The sequence below is a fragment of the Vipera ursinii genome (genome assembly GCF_947247035.1).
Source record: "Vipera ursinii genome assembly, chromosome: 3".
Classification (NCBI taxonomy): Eukaryota; Metazoa; Chordata; class Lepidosauria; order Squamata; family Viperidae; genus Vipera; species Vipera ursinii.
This window is the reverse complement of record NC_139516.1, coordinates 9259610-9279318: the sequence shown is the minus strand read 5'-3', so window position 1 is coordinate 9279318 and position 19709 is coordinate 9259610.

Below are 19709 nucleotides of genomic sequence, written 5' to 3'. Positions count from 1 at the left end.
ATTGGTGCTGCTGGTTAGGCTCACTTCATACTGAAGCGTCGGAGACGGGGCCTAGAGAGCGGTTGGAGATCCAGCCGATCCGAATCCGACACATTGCGACTGAGAACCCATATTAGGTCTTATCTCGTTGCGATAAGGGTGGCGAGGTCTAATCACTTCGCTACCCTTATCGCGTCCGCAGATAATCGCCCGGCCGCCTTGTTTAGGGTGACTCGCTCCCTCCTTAATCAGGAGGTGAGGGAGGAACCCTTGCAGGGTTGTGCTGAGGAGTTTAACCAACATCTGTCGGACAAAATCGCTTGGATTCGGACCGGTTTGGACTCTGACTGGGCAGTCTGACAATCAGGCCACGGGCGGTCTTGTCGATATTACCTGGGAGGAGTTTGATTCTGTGACTCCGGAGGAAGTGGACAGGATTATGGGGAGGCTGAGCTCCACCACATGTTTATTGGACCCGTGCCCTTCCTGGCTGGTTTATGCAGCCCGGGAGAGGACACGCAGCTGGTTCCAGGCAGTTATATCCACTTCTTTGAGTGAGGGTAGCTTCCCTGCCGTCTTGAAAGAGGCGGTGGTGAGGCCTCTCCTCAAGAAGCCTGCCCTGGACCCAGCTGTATTGAACAACTTTCATCCGGTCTCCAACCTTCGCTTTCTTGCGAAGGTTGTTGAGAGTGTGGTGGCGCATCAGCTCCATTTGGTCCTGGATGAAGCGGATTATCTAGACCCGTACCAATCGGGTTTCAGGCCCGGGTACAGCACGGAGACGGCATTGGTCGCACTGGTGAATGATCTCTGGAGGGCTCAGGACAGGGGACATTCCTCTGTTCTAGTCCTATTAGACCTCTCAGCGATTTTCGATACCATCGACCATGGTATCCTGCTGCGGCGTCTCAGGGGATTGGGAGTGGGAGGCACGGTTTTACAGTGGTTCTCCTCCTATCTCCAGGGACGTTCGCAGTCGGTGTTGACAGGAGGGCAGAGGTCGACCGCGAGGTCTCTCGTTTGCGGAGTTCCTCAGGGGTCGGTCCTCTCGCCTCTCCTGTTCAACATCTACATGAAACCGCTGGGTGAGATCATTCGTGGCTTTGGAGTTGGGTATCATCAGTACGCTGATGATACCCAGCTTTTCCTTTCGACCCCAAACCACCCCAGTGATGCCCTCAACGTGATGTCCCGTTGCCTGGAGGCGGTTCGGGTCTGGATGGGGAGGAACAGACTTCAACTCAACCCCGACAAGACTGAGTGGCTTTGCATACCTTCATCCCGGGTCTATTCGGATATTCCATCTCTTTCTATGGGGGGTGAATTATTGCCCCCCGTAGATAGGGCTCGCAACTTGGGAGTCCTCCTAGATTCACGGCTCACTTTGGAAGATCACATGGTGGCTGTGACTAGGGGGGCTTTCGCCCAGGTTCGCCTGGTGCGCCAGTTGCGGCCCTATCTAAGCCGGGATGATTTATGCATGGTCACTCACGCGCTCGTGACCTCTCGTCTAGACTACTGCAACGCTCTCTACATGGGGCTTCCCTTGAGGACCACCCGAAGGCTCCAACTGGTACAGAATGCAGCCGCGAGAGTTGTGTTGGGAGTTTCCCGATACTCCCATGTCACACCTCTGCTCCGTGAGCTGCATTGGTTACCAGTTGTCTTCCGGGTGAGATTCAAGGTACTAGTAATGGTGTTTAAAGCCCTACATGGCAGGGGTCCGGAGTACCTTAGGGAACACCTGCTGCCGGCGTCAACTTCCCTCCGCCCTGTGCGTTCCCACAGAGAGGGCCTCCTCAGGGTGCCACCGGTCAGAGAATGTAGACTGGTGGCCCCCAGGGGGAGATCTTTCTCTGTGGGCGCCCCGGAGCTATGGAACCAGTTACCGGTTGAGCTCCGGACAGCGCCCGATCTTCGCTCCTTTCGCCGTGATCTGAAAACATACCTGTTCGAACAAGCCGGCCTGGCCTGAGGGGGGATTGGTGGGGTTTTTACTATCATTTTATTGGGGTTTTTATTATGTATCAACTGTTTTTATGGGCATGTATTTAATTACCTTTTAATTTTCGTAACTCTGTGTTTTATTCTTGCCCTGTACACCGCTCTGAGTCCTTCGGGAGAAGGGCGGTATAAAATATTAATAAATTAAATTAAATTAAATACTTGGCTGAAATGATGAACATATTATTTGACTGGTGCCAATCCTCCAGAAGATCAAGGAGATATTCAGAGAACTCAAACTACTAATGCGTTGATGCCGGTCAGAGTTTGCCAGGAGTACATAATCCAAAAGTTAAAATCTAGTTGGAAAGATTTGTAAATTGAGGTAGCTGGTAGCTATTGTTGAAGATAGGGGTCAGTAAGTAAACATTAAAAACCTGTTGTTGTTGCTTAATAAATGGGGGCAAGAGGGACAACTGGAAATGGATTGTTGTTGCTGTTGTTATATTTTAGATTATTTATCCCACCTTTATTATTTTTAGAAGTAACTTAAGATAGCAAACAAGCCTAACACTCCTCCCATCACTTATTTTCTGCACAATAACATTGTGAGGTGAGTTGCGTTGATGGAGAATGACTCATTGGAAGTCACCCAGCCAGCTTTCAGGTCTAAAGCTGGGACTAGAACTCACAGTCTCCTGGTGATTGGCTTAAAGTCACCCAGCTGACTTTCAGGTCTAAAGCTGGGACTAGAACTCACAGTCTCCTGGTGATTGGCTCAAAGTCACCCAGCCGACTTTCAGGTCTAAAGCTGGGACTAGAACTCACAGTCTCCTGGTGATTGGCTTAAAGTCACCCAGCCGACTTTCAGGTCTAAAGCTGGGACTAGAACTCACAGTCTCCTGGTGATTGGCCCAAAGTCACCCAGCTGACTTTCAGGTCTAAAGCTGGGACTAGAACTCACAGTCTCCTGGTGATTGGCTCAAAGTCACCCAGCCGACTTTCAGGTCTAAAGCTGGGACTAGAACTCACAGTCTCCTGGTGATTGGCTCAAAGTCACCCAGCCGACTTTCAGGTCTAAAGCTGGGACTAGAACTCACAGTCTCCTGGTGATTGGCTCAAAGTCACCCAGCCGACTTTCAGGTCTAAAGCTGGGACTAGAACTCACAGTCTCCTGGTGATTGGCTCAAAGTCACCCAGCCGACTTTCAGGTCTAAAGCTGGGACTAGAACTCACAGTCTCCTGGTGATTGGCTCAAAGTCACCCAGCCGACTTTCAGGTCTAAAGCTGGGACTAGAAGTCACAGTCTCCTGGTGATTGGCCCAAAGACACCCAGCCGACTTTCAGGTCTAAAGCTGGGACTAGAACTCACAGTCTCCTGGTGATTGGCCCAAAGACACCCAGCCGACTTTCAGGTCTAAAGCTGGGACTAGAACTCACAGTCTCCTGGTGATTGGCCCAAAGTCTCCCAGCTGACTAGAATTAGAACTCACACTGTCCTGGTTTCTAGCCTGGTGACTAGAGAAACCCTTAATAAAACCAACAAACCAAACCACTAGAAAAAGATTAGAGGAAAAGATAAGCTGTTGTTAGACATAGTGGACTTGGAGCTAAGAACCTCCTGAGTGGGTTGGGTTGTCTCCAGAAGTAAAAAAAAAAAAAGAATAGAAGTTCAGGAGAATATAGAAGATATAAAAGCGGGTGAGATGTGGGTGTGAGGGATCAACAGGGATGGCTGCAACTACGCAACTGGCATCCTGCTCCTTTTTTTTTTAACATGCACCACAAGTGTGATACTTGTGAAAAAGGAGCAGGGTGTCACTCACACGGTTGCAGTCACCACCTTGATCTTTGAGTCCTCTCTGCAGATGCCTCTAGAAGGCGAGAGACGGACAAAGAAGGGGTCCAGTTTGAAAAGGACGGCATGGCTAGGAAAAAAGGAAGGAGAAGGGAGCAGGGTGTTCCCCACCAGCCATAATGACACCCAAACGAGGAAGCGTGGATTGTGACATTGCAACAAGGCGCTTCTCGCAGAGCTACAACACTGCCGGATCTAAAGCAAGGAGCTTGCTTTGTGACATTATGGTACACATTGCATTGCTTGCCCATAACTGGAATCCTTGCTGGAAAGACATCCTTAAACACGGGTCCCCATGGAGGAGGTCCATGTACAAAAGGATGGAACTTCTATTGCATGATTGTGGCCACCATCTTGATGTTTTTTTTTTATTAAAGAGTTTTACAAAAACAAAATTTTACAATATATCCCCAAATCCCTCCCACCCCAAACCCACCCACTTCCCCCCCCCACTTCCCAGAGCTAAATACAGGATTATAGTTACAATAATCATATTCTAAATAAAAATTATGCATAATATACAATTAACCAAATTCACAATGCGCTTTAACTCCCCTTTAACATAACTACAAACAAAGTACCAATAACAATATCCCACTAAAATCTACTCATAAGCTAAATGGTACTTTTTAGTCCCATATTTGTTTTGAATATAATTTATCCATCTCCTCCAAACTGAAATATATCTTTCCTGTGAATGATCCTTCAGATAAGCAGAAATCTTAGACATTTCTGCAAGATTCGAAACTTTAAACAACCATTCTTCTATAGTAGGCAAACTATCCTTCTTCCAATATTGTCCCACCAGTAACCGTGCTGCCGTTATCATGTTCAACATCAAGTTAGTTTCTTTAACATCACAATCTACAACAATGCCCAATAAAAACAATTGCGGGGAAAACTTTATCTTTCTCTTAAAAATCTTTTGAATGTTCCACCAAATTTTAATCCAAAAAGCTTTTATATTTCTACAAGTCCACCACATGTGAAAATAGGTAGCTTCTAAACTACCACACCTCCAACATTTAGACTGTAAATTAGGATACATGTTGGACAGCTTCTTGGGATCCAGATGCCATCTATAAAACATTTTATAAAAATTTTCTCTTAAATTTTGAGCCTGGGTAAATTTAACATTTCTGACCCAAATTATCTCCCAGGTGTCCAACGAAATTGGTTCCTGAATATTTTGTGCCCACTTTATCATGCAGTCTTTAACCAGTTCCGTTTCCGAATCCAATTCAATTAAAGCATTATATATCCTCTTTATATGTGCACAATTTGAATCTCTAATTTGCTTTACTAAATTTTGATCTGTAGTTGTGATGCCAACATTTTGATCTGACTTCCACCTAGCTTTCAATTGGGTATATTGAAACCAAGAGTAACTTATGTTTTCTTGTCTTAACTCCTCTACTGGTTTAAGTTGCCAATCATTCCCTTGCAATCTAAGTAGTTCCTTATAAGAAACTATATCCATACTCACTCCCATAGATACGCCCTCTATCGCGTGTCCAGGAATTCCCCAAGTCGGTATTTTATAATTTAACTTATAATAATACTTTTTCCAGACACGCAATAAAGCACTTCTAAGAATATGGGATTTAAAAGCCCTGTCTACCTTCTTATCATAAAGCAAATATGCATGCCATCCATATACCAAATCTCATCCCTCAAGATGAAGTATTCTCTTGTTAGTTAGATTAAGCCAATCACTAACCCAGGTCAAGGCAACCGCATCATAGTACAATTTCAAATTCGGCGCCTTGAGTCCCCCTCTTTCCCTGGCATCTTGTAAAATCTTGAATTTAACTCTTGGTTTTTTCCCCGCGCAGATAAATTCGTTAATACCCTTCTGCCATTGATCAAGGTTGGCATCCTTTTTCAATATAGGTATCATCAGTGGGTTAGGACGCTGAGCTTGTCGATCAGAAGGTCGGCAGTTTGGTGGGTCGAATCCCGAGTGCCGCGTAGCAGAGTGAGCGCCTGTTACTCGTCCCAGCTTCTGCCAACCTAGCAGTTCGAAAGCACGTAAAAATGCAAGTAGAAAAATAGGGACCACTCCGGTGGGAAGGTAACAGTGTTCCGTGCGCCTTTGGCGTCTAGTCATGCCGGCCACATAACCACGGAGACGTCCTCGGACAAGCGCTGGCTCTTCGGCTTTGAAATGGAGATGAGCACCGGCCTCTAGAGTCGGAAACGACTAGCATGCGTGTGCGGGGGAACCTTTACCTTTACCTTATCATCTGAAACAGAAAGAGAAACTTTGGTAACCATCTTGATGTTTTTGACCTGCATAACCTTCAGCTTTAAGGCCGGAGCTGAAGAGGAGGTCAAGCTATTCTCCAAAGCACCTGAAGGCAGGACAAGAAGCAACCGTTGGAACGAATCAAAGAGAGAAGCAATCTGGAGCTAAGGAGAAATGTCCTTATAGTTAGAATTAATCAGTGGAAAGACTGGCCTCCAGAAGTTGTGGGTGTTCCAACAGTGGAGGTTTTTTAACAAGAGATTGGACAACCATTTGTCTGAAATAGTATATGTTGTGTACTGGGTTCTTTGCTGGAAGCAGGAGACGAGGCGAGAGAGTTCAGGCAGGAACATGCTTTATTGAATTGCAGGAACTGAACTGAGAACTTAGGCTGCAACGCAGCTATTTATACTCTGGCCACTAGGCGGCGGCCAATAGGTTTAAAGCAACCTATTGCCTCCCTAGAGCCAACCAATGGTGGTCCTGGAGACTGACTGTCTGAGGAGCTGGCGACCGTTACCCAGCTCTCTGCTTAAGCAATCTCACAGCAACCAAACCCGAATGGTACAACTCAAGTTGTTGTTGTTGTTGTTAGTTGCGAAGTCGTGTCCGACCCATCGCGACCCTATGGACAATGTTCCTCCAGGCCTTCCTGTCCTCTACCATCTTCTGGAGTCCATTTAGGCTCACGCCTACTGCTTCAGTGACTCCATCCAGCCGCCTCATTCTCTGTCGTCCCCTTCTTCTCTTGCCCTCAACCTTTCCCAGCATTAGGCTCTTCTCCAGTGAGTCCTTCCTCCTCATTTGAGTTTTAGCTTCAGGATCTGGCCTTCTAAAGAGCAGTCAGGGTTGATCTCCTCTAGGACTGACCGGTTTGATCGCCTTGCAGTCCAAGGGACTCGCAGGAGTCTTCTCCAGCACCATAGTTCAAAGGCCTCAATTCTTTGGCGCTCAGCCTTTTTTATGGTCCAACTTTCACTGCCATACATTGCAACTGGGAAGACCATAGCCTTGACTATACGCACTTTTGTTGTCAGGGTGATGTCTCTGCTTTTTAGTGTGCTGTCTAGATTTGCCATGGCTTTCCTCCCGAGGAGCAAGCGTCTTTTAATTTCTTGACTACAGTCCCCATCTGCAGTGATCTTGGAGCCCAGGAAAATAAAATCGGTCTAATACATTACAGTGTAGGACTTTCTGCTTGAATGGGGGGGGGGAGCTGGACTAGAAGACTTCCAAGTTCTCTTCCAACTCTGTCATTCTGCTATTCAACCCTGTTTCTGAGCTCCTAAAATTCCACCAGCAATACTGTACAACTTTAGAATATGCCACAAGGGCTAAGATCTCTTTTTTACTTTCGCATTTCATTTCATATTACTTGCCTTTCCAGCCTCTCACCATACATTTTATTCAAATCTCAGAGATTCAAGCTCCAAGCAGTTAATTTTAAACCCAACAAATTCTGAGTTTAAATTCTGCTCCAGCCAGTTTCAACTCTGTTCTTCTTGCATGCATGATTAAAAAAAACAAAAAACACCCCAGGATGAATTTCTGCAGCTTTTTTTTTAATGTCAGTGCTGGGAATTGGGCCTGTGTTCACGCTAGCCACAAGCTGCATTTCTAGACATCCTAGATGAATTACTGAAGTGGAATTCCCAGTTGTTTTTCCAATGGGCCGATATAAATCTCTCGGTGTATTTCATTGTCTTCGCATCAGCCAGTTATACAGGATGGGGCAGCCATCTTTCTGGCTGCTTCCTTATTTAACTAGTACGTTGATAAACAGTCATATTCCTACCTGGTGGCTCCTTCTCTTGTGAATGGTTTGTAGCCTTGCCTATAGAAAGTTTCTAGAAATAGAGAAAGACGAATAGAATAGAGCTGGACGGGACTTTGGAGGTCTTCTAGTCCAGCCGCCTGCTCAAGCAGGAGACCCTATATCAGGCATGTCAAAGTTGTGACATCACATGACATTGCACGACATATTGGGACTTTTTCCCCATTGCCGGCAATGGGGTGGGCGCTGTTTCGGCATGATGCATCTGGCCCATGGGCCAGCACTCTGACATGCCTGCCCTACACCATTTCACACAAGTGGCTGTCCAGTCTCTTCTTAAAAATCTCCAGTGATGAAGCGCCCACGATTTCTGAAGGCAAGCTGTTCCACTGGTTAATTGTTCTTTCTGTTAGGAAGTTTCTCCTTAATTTCAGGTTGTTTCTCTCTTTGATCAGTTTCCATCCATTGTTTCTTGTCCTGCCCTCTGGTGCTTTGGTGAACAACCTGGCCCTCTCATCTTTGTGGCAGGCCCTCAACTACTGGAATACTGCTATCATGTCACCCCTATTTCTTCTTCTTTTTTTAAGACTACTAGCCAAACCCAAATCCTGCAGCTATTCTTCATGTGTTTTACTCTTCAGTCCTTTGATGGTGGAAGAATAGATGTGGATCTCTTGGCTGTTTTTAGAACCAGGGCTGTTTTTGATTTTCATTCATTGTTTTCCCCAAGTGAAGCTTCTTCTCTATCATTCCTTTCCTGAGAAGTTTTTTATTTTTTTATTAACTCTGGACCCTCTATCCTGGTTGGAAGTTCTCTTCATCTATGAAAGAGGTTTTCCTTTCATTTCAGTTGGTCCTTGACTTACGACCACAATTGAGCCCAACATTTCTGTTGCTAAGTGAGTCCTTTGTTAAGAGAGTTTTGCCCCATTTTACGACCTTTCTTCCCACCAGAGTTAAGTGAAACAGTGCAGTTGTTAAGTTAGTGACATGGTTGTTAAGTGAATCTCACTTCCCCATTGACTCTGTTTGTCAGAAGGTCCCAAAAGATGATCCCATGATCCTGGGACACCACAACTGTCATATGTATGAACCAGTGGTCCCGTGTCTGAATTTTGATCACATGACCCTGGGGATGCTGCAACAGTCGTAAGTGTGAAAAATGGTCATAAGTCACTTTTTTCAGGGCTGTTGTGACTTTGAACGGTCACTAAACAAAGTGTTGGAAGTTGAGGACTACCAATACAATAACTCTATTGTTGCTGAATGCAGAAACTCAGCTCCCACTGTGGTGGCTGTTGGTAATGGATAGGCTGGCTTGGTCACTCAACTATGAGACACTGGTGAAGCGGGCACCGCAGTGCCTGCACTTTCTGCGTCGCATGAGAAAAACACATCTTCCTTCCCATGTCCCTACCACTTTCTGCAGAGGGACGATCAAGAGCATCCCTGTCACACAGCATCACAGTCTGGTTTGGAAGCATCCCTGCTTCAGACAGGAAGGCGTTGCAGAGAGTGGTGAGGACAGCAGAAAAGATCATTGGCAATTCCCTCCCTCCAGGACATAGCACAGAAGCGTTGCTTGAGCAGGGTCCGCAAGATTGTCTGGGACGCTACACATCCTCTTCACGACCTGTTTTCCTTGTTACCTTCTGGGAGGAGACTTTGTGGTATCCGAAGCAGAACATCCAGATTCAGCCACGGTTTTGTTCCATACAGTATCAACCTTCTGATCTCTCAAGCTTCCTCTTTCCGCTATGTATTCAAGACAGACAGTGATTAATATTTATATGTATTTATACATAAGGTTGTAGGTATACACATGTCTGTATATAGCATGTTTATATGTGTGTTAGTTATGTGTACGCTTTTGAGGCCGGGCGACACAATTTCATTCTTAACGTGGGCCAGTGTGTCCACAGGTAAAAAAAAAATGACAATAAAGGTTATCTATCTGTGCATTAGTGTTCACTAGAGGGCGCCCTTTTGCTTCAAAGCCGATAGGTTGGAACTGCCCCTATTGGCTGATTGATAATGCGCACCTCCGGCAGGAGAACTGCACCAAAAGATGCCAAAAGTCCAATTCCAAATTGTGTAGCTGGGGGAGTATTCAAAAATTAAAAAGAGACACATTGTCTGCCTGTGGACTCTCCTTACCTCCTCTGGTTGAGAGTGAGAAGGTTCTGGGATGTGATCCCTTACAAAATGCAGAGCAACAGTTTGTTAGACTCAAATCGTACCTGTTGGGAAGCTGAAAGGAACGCACCCTCGTTTCCACCCTTTGTGTCAACTGCCAAGGCAGTAAGACCTGCTAGGTCAGCAAATACAGGTACTAAACCTGTATTTACCAAGCCAGAACACAGGAAACTGGCTGCTGATACCCAAATCAGCCCACCTGATCTAATTTTAGGATTCTCGGCAGCTAGGTCCAAGAGTTCAGACTAGATTTTGTTTCCACCCAGAGTGAGGTTGTTAGGAATAGAATTAGGTGTTTTTTTTTTTTGCTTGCAAAATCCTACACTAAAAAAGGAGTTGGTGAACTGGAAAAAATTTGAAGAACCTGTTCTCCTTAACTTATGACTACCATTGGTATCAGAATTTTCATTGTTCAGCAAGGCGGTTGTTAAATGAGACAGGCCCTCTTTGATGACCCCTTTTTGCCACAGTTGTTAAACAAATCGCTGCATTTGTTAAGTGAATCATGCGGTTGTTGAGCCAAACTGGCTTCTCCCATTGATTTTGCTTGTCAAAAGGGGACTGGAGGCTAAAACATATAAGGAATGGTTGCTGGAATTGGGTATGTCTAGTTTAATGAAGAGAAGGACGAGCGGTGACATGATAGCAGTCTTCCAATATTTGAAGAGCTGCCACAAAGAAGAGCGAGTCAACCTATTCTCCAAAGCACCCGAAGGCAGGACAAGAAGCAACGGATGGAAACTAATCAAGGCAACCTAGAACTAAGGAGAAACTTCCTGACAGTTAGAACAATTAACCAGTGGAACAACCTGCCTCCAGAAGCAGTGAATGCCCCAACACTGGAAGTTTTTAAGAAGAGACTGGACAGCCATTTGTCCAAAATGGTATAGGGTTTCCTGCCTGAGCAGGGGGTTGGACTAGATGACCTCCAAGGTCCCTTCCAAATTATTATTATTATTATTATTATTATTATTATTATTATTATTATTATTCCAGCTGAAAAAGTCTGGGATGCTGCAACAGTCGCAAATAATACATGCCAGTGGCCAAGCACCTGAATTTTGATCATGTGACCATGGGACTGCTGTGGGTAATTTTGTACCGTTGCTAAATGAATGCTTGTAAGCTGAGGACTGCCTGTATTCACTTTTCCTGGGAATCTTCTCCTTTTTCCAGCTAGCCTGAAAAGAAGAACTTTATCAGGTGTAAAATGTTTGTTTCTTCAGGTCAGAAGCATCCGAATTAAAACAGGGCATACTCTCTATGACATAAAATTTAAAACTCAAAATGTGCAATAAATATAAAATATGCAATCAAAATAAAAGTAACAATGTGCAATAAAAATAAAGAAACAAGTGCAGACCTTGGTCGCATCGTGGCAGGTGCTTCCTTGGATCTTTTTCACACTTTAACAAAAAGAAGGGAAGCTTCAGTTGCCACCATCTTGACCTTTTGGCCACACCCTGAAGACCCTCAGGAGGTGCCCAGCCTCATTTTTAGAGGGATGCTGCTCCTTATTGTATGTGAGGTAAGGAAAAAAACCACTAGCTTCTAAGTCCAGGCTTTCTCATTTCAAGCCTGAAAGATGGTGAAAATGTCTAGTCTAACGAAGAGGAGGAGGAGGGGTGATATAACAGCAGTCTTGAGGGGCTGTCACAAAGAGGAGGGGGTCAATCTGTTCTCCAAATCATCTGAAGGCAGGACAAGAAGCAATGGATGGAAGCTGATCAATGAGAGATTCAACCTGGAATCAAGGATAACATTTCCTGACGGTGAGAACAATTAATCAGTGGAACCACTTGCCTTCCGAAGTTGCGGATGCTGACTGGACTGGACAGCCATTTGCCCAGAAAGGTATAAGACCGTGGTGGCGAACCTATGGCACACGTGCCAGAGGTGGCACGCAGAGCCCTCTCTGTGGGCACGCACACCGTCGCCCCAGTCCTAGGCCTTCAGCTGGGTTTTATATTTATTTATATTTATTAAATTTTTATACCGCCCTTCTCCCGAAGGACTCAGGGCGGTGTACAGGGCAATAAATATTAGAAACGAAGTACAAAAGTTAAAAAACAATTAAATATTATGCCCAATATATACAATAATTAAAAACCAGGTTAAAACCCCAACCCCTAACCCATCAAACCAGGCCGGATTGCTCAAATAAATAAGTTTTTAGATCCCGCTGGAAGGAGCGAAGGTCAGGGGCCATCCGGAGCTCGACCGGCAAGCGGTTCCACAGGTCTGGCGCGCCCACAGAGAACGCCCTCCCCCTAGGGGCCACCAATCGACATTCTTTGATCGGAGGCACCCTGAGGAGGCCCTCTCTGTGGGAGCGCACTGGACGGAGGGAAGTTGACGCTGGCTGCAGGTGTTGCCGTAGGTAATCCGGACCCATGCCATGTAGGGCTTTGTAAGTCATTACCAACCTGTTCGCTTTAGGCCTCCGCTGCTGTGTGCAAAAAAAAAAAGTTCAATCAATCAATTTCAACTTCTCGCGGGAAAAGATCTCGCAAAGTTGGAACTGATTGATTGAACTTTTTAGTCCCACCCAGTCTGCTGTTACCACTGCACCCACGCCCACCCAATGGGTCACACCCACCCAATGGTCACGCCCACCCAATGGGCCACGCCCACCCAGCACCCGATGATACATAAGTGGGGTTTGGGTTGCAGTTTGGTTTCGGTCTCTAAAAGGTTCGCCATCACTGGTATAAGATCTTTTGCCAGGGGGAAAAAGTTGGGAGTAGAAGACTTCCAAGTCCTTTCCAACCCTATTATTCTGTGTTCTATGCAACTTTTTCCCAAGGAGCTTCTTCCTTGCAGTTGGTATCCAAGCCATCTAGGACTAGGAGAGTCCACCAGTGGCTGTCTGTCTTCTGAACCAATCATGATGGTGAGAGATCTATGAAGACGTTTGTAGGAGGAGAACCGTGTTTGGGGTAGCCAAAAAAGAGAAGAGTATTCTGGGAGCAACTTTTGTGACTCAAGAAGTTTATCAAAAGTCACCAGCTTTTGGGAGTGACTCTATGCACCTGATCAAGTGAGCTGCAGCTCAGAAAAGCGGATGGTTTTTAATCAAATTTGTGAGTCAGAAAAGGAGCCAGCAGAGTTCTTCCACGTGGTCTATGTGTACTTCCATGTGTATGTTGTGGTGTGTTTTTTTGGGGTGTGCGTGTGCGTGTGTGTGTCTAATGTCCTTAATGTTGATATATCTTTTTGTGTGTAATTATTTTATTTATTTAATTAGGTTTCTATACCGCCCTATTCCCGAAGGACTCAGGGCGGTTTACAGGGCAATATTTAAAAGACAATATAAATTAAGATACAAATAGAATTAAAAAGAATTAAATTAATTAATTAATAGCCCAATGATAAAACAATGTTAAAACTTAAAACTAAAAACCCCCTCAGTCCAGGCCAGATAGATCAAAAAGCCAGGTTTTCAGGTCTCGGCGAAACAAGCGCAGGTCAGGGGCAGTCCGGAGTCCCACAGGTAAATCATTCCAAAGGGCAGGCGCGCCCACAGAGAATGCCCTCCTTCTGGGGATCACCCGCCGGCATTCCCTGACCGGCGGCACCCTAAGGAGGCCCTCCCTATGGGAGCGCACAGGATGATGGGAAGTTGATGCCAGCAGCAGGTGTTCCCTTAGATAGTCCGGACCCAAGCCATTTAGGGCTTTATAGGCCATCACCATTATAGGTAGCCCTTGACTTTGAACCCCCTTGACTCCATCACTGAAAGTTTTTAAGGAGAGATTGGACTACCACTCCTGGAACGGCATATAGCGATTGGATGGCCATTTACTCAATGCAGTTTTACAGTGCAACAAATAAAAAAGACAAATATATCAGTATCCCCAAGCTAGGGTAAGTGGAATTGAAAAGGCTATAAGGTAAAGGTAAAGGTTTCCCCCCCACATGCGTGCTAGTCGTTTCCGACTCTGGGGGCCGGTGCTCATCTCCGTTTCAAAGCCGAAGAGCCAGCGTTTGTCCGAGGATGTCTCCGTGGTCATGTGGCCGGCATGACTAGATGCCAAAGGCGCACGGAACGCTGTTACCTTCCCACCGTAGTGGTCCCTATTTTTCTACTTGCATTTTTACATGCTTTCGAACTGCTAGGTTGGCAGAAGCTGGGACGAGTAACAGGCGCTCACTCTGTTACGCGGCACTCGGGATTCAACCCGCCAAACTGCTGTCCTTCTGATCGACAAGCTCAGTGTCCTAACCCACTGAGCCATCGCGTCCCTTGTTGAAAAGGCTACTGTAGGAAGAAAAGTCTTCATCATGGTTCCTCCAAGCAGGGAATAAACATGGCAACTGCTTTGGGAAGAAGGTTGTAGTTTATGGCAGATAGATCCAACAGAAAAAGAACGAGAGAAGAGAGAGACCACATGTGGGTAGTGAGTTTTTATACCCCCCTGGACTCTATTGTCTGGAGTTATTTCCTGTTTCAAGCTTTGTATTTCCTTTGTCACGTATTCTGTCCTGAGCCCAGGTGTGCCCCTCTAGGATTCTTGCTGATTGTCTGTCCCAGTCCACCTCCCTGGGTGCAGGGTATGTAGATTTTAAATGTCTGAAGTCTTCTTAGCTTCAACCTTCCTGAATGGTTTACATCTGCATTTCTATAGAGTTGGTTTCTGCTTGGGGAAAGGAGACTTGGGGCTATTAAGAAAAACTGGGCATGCTTTTCTGCCTCTTTAACTTCTTTTTTGGAAATGTATTTTCCTGCCCTTTTAATATTTCCTTCTCTGGGGAGCTGACTTCCCACACTACCATAGAGTTCCCAGGTATCCTGCAAAATAAAATAGTTATAAAGGGCATTTTTTTTAAAGGGCCAAATGTGACAGGTAACCCCAGGCGCTCCGAAGAACAGGGGCAGGCTGAATGAAGGAGCATCACTGGCATTCTGGCCTCTTCCACTTGCACAGATAGTGGGAGAATCACAGCCTCTCTTTCCTAAAATGAGGCACAAGATTGCTAAAATACAGATGATTATCGACAGAGAACTTCCCAACTTCATGTTTATTGAAACATTTACATTATCTCTCCTCCTCTTCCTCTCCGCTTCCCCTTCCCCCCCTTCCTCCTCCCCTCCTCCTCCTCCCCCTCCTCCCTTCCCTTCCCTCCCCTTCTCCCTCCCCTTTCTTCTCCTCTTCTTTCCCTCCCCCTCCCTTCTCATCCCCCCCTTCTCTCTCTTCCTGGTCCTCCTTTTTTCCCATCCTTGTCCTCCTCCCCTCCCTCCTCATTCCCCACTTCCCTCCCTCCTCTCCCTCCTCCTCCTCATTTTTTGCTCCTCCTCCTCCTCCTCCCCTCCCCATCGTCCTCCTCCTCCTCCCCTTTTCACTCATTTGCCAGCAAAGCAGACATACATTACTCGTAGGGTGGTTTCAGTGCACACAAGACTGTTTCTCACTCATGCCATTGTTTTTTTTTATTGAAAAGTTTTACAATACATTTTATCTTTAACAATCCCTCCCCCCCCTCCCTCCACCCACCCCTACCTAGCCCTCCCTATCCCTCCCCACCTTCCCCCTCCCCCCCACTTCCCAGAGCTAAGTACAAGGTATAAAAACAAAGAACAATCATAAACAACCATATGCTAACAACAATAAACTATTAAGTCTATCGCACTCTAGCTCATATAAAATGACTACAAGCAATACTAATATACATAAAAAAGGGGAAAAAAACTTATTCAAATGCTAAATGAAACTTTTTAGTCCCATATTTGTTCTGGATATAATCAATCCACTTTTTCCACTCCATAATATAACGTTGTTGCGAATGATCTTTCAAATAAGCTGAAATCTTTGCCATTTCGGCCAGGTTAGAAACTTTTAAAGTCCATTCTTCTATAGTCGGAAGTTCCTCCTCCTTCCAATATTGACCTATTAAGAGTCTTGCTGCTGTAATTAAGTTCAACATCAACTTAATGTCCACAACAGTAGCATCTGTAATTATGCCCAATAAGAACAATTGCGGACAAAACTTTATCCTTTGCTTGAAGATCTTCTGCATGTTCCACCAAATTTTTATCCAAAAAGCCTTAACCTTTTTACAGGTCCTATGCCATTGTTAAAAAGCTTTGCCTGTAAGCATTGCGGCAGAAGGCTTTCGCTTTGTTTAACTTTTCCCCCTATTTGAAACACAATAAGCTGAGAAAAGGACCAGCTCCATACCAGAAAGTTCAGGTGGCAGGTTAAAGAAACTAAAACATGCATTAAGTATCTCTCTCTCTCTCCTATTATTAGAAAACTAATAATAATAATGTTAATATTAATAATAATAACATTAGCAAGTTAAGATCACATGCAAGCATGCTAGAACAGATGAAAGTTCAAGAAGCTGAAGAACAAGAAGACCAAAGAATACCACTTAGAAATAAGAGAGATCAAGGAAGCACTGCAAATAATAAAGCAGCAAATAACAGCTATAGCCAGGAAAATCAGTAGATGCGAAGCTCGAATTGCAAATTATAGGCAGAACCTCCAATTTCAATCCAATCAGAAACGTTTCTACCAATCCATCAATGGAGAAACTGCAATGAATCAGTCAGTACCTGACAAGGAAGAAACAGTGCAGTTCTGAAAGCAGATAGGGGAGTTGTGTTGGGGGTCTCCCGATACTCCCATGTTACACCTCTGCTCCGTGAGCTGCATTGGCTTTCGGTTGCCTTCTGGGTGAGATTCAAGGTGCTGGTAATGACCTACAAAGCCCTACATGGCATGGGTCCGGAGTACCTTAGGGAGCACCTGCGGCCGGCATCAACTTCCCTCCGCCCAGTGCGCTCCTACAGAGAGGGCCTCCTCAGGGTGCCACCGGTCAGAGAATGCCGACTGGTGGCCCCCAGGGGGAGGGCCTTCTCTGTGGGCGCGCCTGACCTGTGGAACCGTTTACCGGTTGAGCTCCGGATGGCTCCCGACCTCCGCTCCTTCCGACGTGATCTGAAAACCTATTTGTTTGAACAAGCCGGCCTGGTCTGATGGGTTTGGGTTTTAATTATTGTTCTTAATGTAATTTATTTATTGTATTTGGGCACTAGGGTTTAATCTGTTTTTAATTTTTGTATTTCGGTATTTTGGTATTTATTGCCCTGTTCACCGCCCTGAGTCCTTCGGGAGAAGGGCGGTATACAAACAAAATAAAATAAATACATAAATAAATAACCCAAAGAAACACAACAAGGATGTGGCTTGGTTAAAAGAGGTGGTTGCAAATAAAACAGAAGTTGAAATGAAAGAACTAGTCATAACAACAAAAATGGTAGAAAAAAGAGCAAGGAAGATCAAAAATTGGTCAGCACCAGGTGAAGATGAACTGCATGGGTTTTGGTTGAAACGTCTAACTGTTATATACCCACTCATTGCCAAGCAGTTCAACAATATACTACAAGAAGGAGAAATTGAAAAGTGGCTAACAACTGGGGAAACCTACCTAATAATGAAAAATCCAACAAAGGGGGCAACACCAGGCAACTACAGGCCAATTACCTGCTTACCAACAACTCTCAAATTGCTAACTGGTGTGGTAGCAGATGCAGTACAACAACATCTAGTTGAAAACAATCTCTTTCCACCTGAGCAGAAAGGAAACCTCACCAATAGCAGAGGAACAAAAGATCAACTCCTAATAGACAAAATGATCGGTAGAAAACTGCAAGAAAAGGAAGACCAACCTGAATGTGGCATGGATTGACTACAAAATGGTTGAACAGAGCCACCTACAGACGGAGGCTTGTAACAAATGACTGATGGCAGAACCAGACAATTCTGCGGATGTAACTTGAATCAAAAGAGGAATTGAACTATTTGTTTGCAAAACCACCCACTTAGGCTAGTTGGGAAGTTAAAATAGGTCTCTCTGATCAGAAGGCACAGCTGGTTTCATAAGCAAAACTCTACAAATACTGAGTAACTTTGTCTTGCACATTTTCTCAGAAAGTTATGCAACTCCTTGGCAAGATCCAGAAGGATCCAGCATGTATAAAGATTAGCCGTGTGTGTGTCCTTTGTTGATCCATGGATATGGATGGCAAGTATCTCACTGAAGATGACTTAAGTTCATTGTCTTTTTTGCCTGTCCGTCCATCCATCCAAGGGATGCACCACTCTTGAGGTGGCCATCGAATTAAGAGGAAATCCCACCGTCTTCCCATCTTCTCCCTTACCACCAACTTTCAATTATTCAGTGTAATTCAGTGTAAATTATCATCATTGTTCTTTACAAGGAGTCCTCGACCTATGGCCAGAACTGTGCCCAAAATTTCCATTGCTAAGTGAGACATTTGTTACCTGAACTTTGACCCATTTTACGACCTTTCTTGCCACCACTGTTAAGGGAAGTACTGCACTTGTTAAGTTAGTGACACGGTTGTTAAGTGAATCTGGCTTTCCCCATTGACTTTATTATTATTTATTTATTATTTATTAATTTAATTTGTATACCGCCCTTCTCCCGAAGGACTCAGGGCGGTGAACAGTGCAATACATAATAAAAAACAAGATACAAAAATTAAAAAGTAATTAAACAACAATGCCCATAATAAATTAATACAAATTAAAAAGTTAAGATCAATTTATAAAACCCGACCCCATCCCATCAGGCCAGACCAGCTTGTTCAAAGAGGTAGGTTTTAAGATCGCGCCGGAAGGAGCGAAGATCAGGCGCCATCTGGAGCTCGACCGGAAGATGGTTCCATAAATCCGGCGCACCCACAGAGAACGCCCTCCCCCTGGGGGCCACCAGACGGCATTCTTTGACCGGTGGCACCCTGAGGAGGCCCTCTCTGTGGGAGTGTACTGGGCGGAGGGAAGTTGACGCCGGCCGCAGGTGCTCCCCAAGGTATTCCAGACCCATGCCATGTAGGGCTTTGTAGGTCATTACTAACACCTTGAATCTCACCCGGAAGACAACTGGAAGCCAATGCAGCTCGCGGAGCAGAGGTGTGACATGGGAGTGTCGGGAAACTCCCAACACAACTCTCGCGGCTGCATTCTGTACCAGTTGGAGCCTCCAAGTGGTCTTCAAGGGTAGCCCCATGTAGAGAGCGTTGCAGTAGTCAAGACGAGAGGTCACAACTTTGATAGAGAGATAGCCTTTATTGTCATTTTTTTTTACTGCGGGCACAATGGCATTAAAATTTAGTTGTTTGCTCTCAAGGTGTAACGGAAGATCACAAAAAGGGGATCACATCAGTCCGGGACACTGCAACCATCATAAACATGAGTCAGTTGCCAAACATCTGAATCTTGATCACGTGACCGGGGAGATGCTGCAATGGTCTTAAGTTTGAAAATGGTCCTGAGTCACCTTTTTTTAAGCGCCACTGTAACTTCAAACAGTCACTAAATGAACTGCTGTAAGTTGAGGACGACCTGTATTGTTTTTATTGTTTGAGTGATTACTGGTTTTTAACGTTTGTAAGCCACCCAGAGTCACTTCTAGATAACAGAATTGGAAGGGATCTTGAAGGTCTTCCAGATGAGGCAGGCAGCCCTCAAATCAAATCAATTAATCAAAATAAATCCAGCCATCCAGCCTCCCTTTTATCCCACTGAGGAGCAAACACGTCCTGCCAGATTTGGCATTAACCTTTTTGGCTTTCTCATAATTATTTATGGTCCGGCTGTAATTATCATAACTTACTGCTCACCCATCCTTGAACCAGCCTGCTGCCAATTTCCTTGTGAAGATTCCCTTCCCATTTACTG